This window comes from Apium graveolens, chromosome 5 (assembly GCF_009905375.1).
Source record: "Apium graveolens cultivar Ventura chromosome 5, ASM990537v1, whole genome shotgun sequence".
Classification (NCBI taxonomy): domain Eukaryota; kingdom Viridiplantae; phylum Streptophyta; class Magnoliopsida; order Apiales; family Apiaceae; genus Apium; species Apium graveolens.
In genome coordinates this window covers 85470137-85474416 of record NC_133651.1, presented here as the reverse complement: position 1 = coordinate 85474416, position 4280 = coordinate 85470137, and the positions used below count along the sequence as shown (strand labels likewise).

At 37.2% G+C, this 4280-nt stretch overlaps 1 non-coding gene across 1 annotated transcript; it reads right to left on the bottom strand.

Moving 5' to 3' along the window:
- Positions 1-2877: 2877 nt before the first annotated feature.
- On the bottom strand, positions 2878-2984 carry LOC141662857 (small nucleolar RNA R71). Its single transcript, XR_012550954.1, has one exon. It is a non-coding gene; the product is annotated as a small nucleolar RNA R71 (small nucleolar RNA).
- Positions 2985-4280: the final 1296 nt, after the last annotated feature.

The following is a 4280-nucleotide window of genomic DNA, read 5'->3' as shown; positions in this document are numbered from 1 at the left end:
AAAACGTAAAAACGGATGACGTCGGTTGGTTCCCGTTTTTATAAAATAGGTTTTAAATACCCGGAAAAAGATTTTATAAAATTCATATATTTCCTATAAAATCATAAATCATCATAAAAATAATTAGGAAGATATGACAATTACCTATATTTTATTTTGGACATATAAAAATTAAAATACTCAATATTATTTTTAAACATCCAAACACCTTTAACACTTAACAAATAATTCACATAATAGATACTGAACACATATAATAATTATTTATTAGCAAAAATAATTACACGATATATCCCGGATATTACAGATATGGCAATTTGGAAATTAAGAATGTCATCATTGAAAACATTTCTCTTGTGGAAGGATTAAAGTATAATCTTCTGAGCATTAGTCAGTTTTGTGACAAATGATACAATGTTGACTTCAGACCGAAAAGGTGTTTGATCACACACATGAAATATGAGAAGCTTGCTTTACAGGGAGTGAGAAAAGGTAATTTGTTCTTAGCTGACTTGAAGTCTATATGTGATGGAGTAATGAGGTGTTTCTAAAGAAAAGCTTCATCAAAACAAAGTTGGCTATGGCACAAGAAGCTCTTGCACTTGAATTTCAAAAAAAATGAACTCTTTGGTTAAGAGGGAATTGATGAGAGGTTTACCACATATTGAATTCTGCCAAGAAGGACTCTGTGAAGCATATGAAAAGGGGAAGTCAAAGAAAGCATCACACAGAAGCAAGGAAATGACAAGCATAACTGAACCTCTTCAGTTAATTCACATGGATTTATTTGTGTTAAGTGGCATTTATATCCACTAAAACCGCTTCATAAAGCTTCAAGTTGGTGTTTTGTACTCGAGTTGTTTATGTTTTTGATATGTTTTGTAGTGTTTTTGCATTTCAGGCATAGCTGAAGGAATAAGGAGATTTAACATTGTTTTGGTGCTAAAGTGGTGTTAGAAAGGTGCCATGGATGTTTACTCATTGATTTCCATCAAGAACAATCAAAGAAAACAAAGTTCAAAATTTTTTCCAGTAGTTCAGCGCACCCGTGCGGTGATAGCGCGCGCCCGCGCCAGAACAACAGAGAGACAGTGCGCCCGCACTGGGATAGCACGCATTCGCCCCATGCCAAATTCTGAGAATCTTGTTGCAAGTAGAAGATGGATTATTTTCTGGGCTTCTGGATTGATTGGGCTGCTATATAAAGATTATCTAAAGATGTTTTTCATAAAGGAGACTAAGGAGAAGACGGCGAGAAGACCTAGGAGCACAAATACAACGAAGGAGAATAAGAGCTTATTTTACTTGTGATTCTTTGATTGAGTTATAATCTTGGATGCTAGTTTTCTTGTTTGTTGAACCAATTACTCTTGATTACGTACATTGATTATAATTCAGTTTTATAAACACTTAGTTTATTATACCATGCTTTCATCGGAATCCACAGTGATGATGAGTTCGGTTATGAACTAATCGTTATCGTGGGGTTCTAATGGATTTACTTATGGATTTCAATAGTTAATATGTTTTGATATCTTAGTGTCTGGTGATTGTATGATATCCTAGTATTGGTAGTGCTTATTCTTCTTATGAGCGTCGCGAACTTGTAAGATATCGTGTAAATCTCTATTGAAGCGAAAGTGAATATAGGGGTTTAGAACTTGGCATGCTAGCATAGGTTCATGTAATTGTTATGCATGATTCGTAGGTAATTTTAACCATCTTACTTGCCCTATGTAATCATAATAGCTAACTTGTGCATTAAACCTTTATGTTGTCAAATTCTATAGACATATAGGGTCTCAACATACTTGGTGTCTATTTAGCTTATAACTCTTTTGTGGATGTCTGGTGGTAGGGTATTCGTACAATGAAAGTTGGCATTTACTAGTTTTGTGTTATCTGATTAGTTGTCATCACCATTGCAGGCTAAGTTTAAGAACAATGACTTTGAATGAAGTAGTAATGAAGTTAGAATCCCATATTTGTCTCATATAGTAAATCAAAAACTTTATTCTCTTAGTTAAAGTTAGTTAGTTAATTCTTAGTTATAAGCAATCTCAACTTGTTATCATCTTAGCATTGAATAATAAATGTACCATTGTTGCATAAGTACATTAATTGAAATTAACCTAAATCAGTTTATGTGGGAACGAACTAGAAAGAATTCTATATTACTTGCGAACGCGTATACTTGCGTGAATATTAGCGCATGTTTTTTTTCCTAACTAGTTTTTGGCTCCGCTGCCGGGGACTCGGTGTTAATTTTTAGTTTATGTGCTTGACATCAGTGGTCGTTAAAGTTTACTGACTCGGATATTTTACTTACTTGTTTGCTTGTTGCTTTTTCAGGTACTCTAGAGAGCATTTATGCTAACGCGTTCTCGATCTCGAAAGAGAACACTGGATAAAGCGGAGGAAGAAGTTTTAGTAGAGGAATAAGTTCTTTTAGAAGAGGAGAAAGTTGAAGAAGAAGCTCTTGTTGTAATGGGTGAACCAGATGCAAATACAAAGGCTTTAATGGACTACTCTCAACCGAAGATCAATGATATTAAGTCTAGCATTGTCAGACCAGCCATCATGGCTAACACTTTTGAAATCAAGGATAACACGATTCAGATGGTGCAGAACTCAATCCAGTTTGGGGGTTGTCCGATGGAAGAGCCCAATATGTATATTAGAGATTTCAACGAAATCTGCGACACTTTCAAATTCAACAATGTTTCCGAAGATGCTATAAAGCTAAAGCTTTTTCCATTCTCTCTGAGGGATAAAGCTAAGTGCTGGCTGCATTCTCTACCACCAGGCTCTATCACCAAGTGGGAAGATCTTGCTCAGGAGTTTCTCACTAAATTTTTTCATATGGCGAAGACAGCTGCAATCAGGAACGCTCTTACTCAATTTGTGCAGCAATCGGGAGAGTCTTTATGTGAAGCTTGGGATCATTATAAAGAGATGCTGAGAAAGTCTCCTCATCATGAGATGTCTGACTGGATGATTATAAGCTTCTTTTATAATGGTTTGGGTGCGACTTCTAGACCTATGCTTGATGCAGCATCAGGTGGAGCCTTATGGGCTAAGAGCTACGATGAATCTTATGATTTGATTGAACTGATGGCTGTTAATGAATACCAGAACCTTTCTTAAAGACTAACTAAAGGCAAGGTAGCGGGAATTTTGGAGGTAGATGCAACTACTGCTATAGCTGCTCAGCTTAAGGCTTTGACGATGAAGGTGGATTCTTTGGCTAATTATAGAGTTAATCAGATCATTAGTGTCTGTGAGCTTTGTGCTGGTGCGCATGAGACGGAGCAGTGTGCTATTTCTAGTAAATTAGCTCAGTTCGTGAGCAACTTTCAGAGGTCGCAGCAACCAGTACCAGCCACCTATCATCCCAACAACCGCAATCATCCTAACTTTAGCTGGAGCAACACTCAGAATGCGGTGTAGCAGCCTTATCAGCGGTATGCAGTAAAGTAATATAACCCTCCTGGTTTTCAATAACCGCAATATGCACCAAGAAAACAACTCCAACTGCAACAATCTAATGAAAAATATGAATTGGAGGAGTTGAGGCTCATGTGCAAGAGTTAGGCGGTTTCTATCAAGACCTTGGAGAATAAAATTGGACAGATAGCCAATGTCTTGCTGAATCAACAACCTGGTACACTCCCTAGTGACACAGAAGTTCTAGGCAAGAAGGAAGCAAAAAATCAGGTTAAGGCAATTACATTGAGGTCTGGGAAGGTTGCAAGCCAAGAAAAAGCTCAAGTTCCAGAATCTGAAGTTGTGGCTGAAGAAGATGTGTAGAAGGATGCAGAAGTGGAACCAAGGAAGACTCATATTGTCAACACTCCTTCTGAGGGTAATACAGGGGAAAAACAGGTCTATCCTCCACCTCCTTTTCCTAAGAAGCTGCAGAAGCAAAAGTTAGATAAGCAGTTTGCTAAGTTTGTAGAAGTTTTCAAGAAACTTCATCTCAACATACCTTTCGCTGAAGCTCTTGAACAAATGCCTAGTTATGCGAAGTTTATAAAAGGTATTCTCTCTCAGAAGGTGAAGCTCGATGACTTAAAGACCGTTGCTCTTATAGAGGAATGCAGTGATGTGCTGCAACAGAAGTTTCCTCCGAAGCTTAAAGATCTTGGAAGCTTCACTATTTCTTGCACTATCGGAAACTTGTCATTCGATAAGTGTTTATGTAGGTTGGAGCTAGCATCAATCTGATGCCTTTTTCTGTCTTCAAGAAGTTGGACTTACCTGATCATAAGCCTACTTAT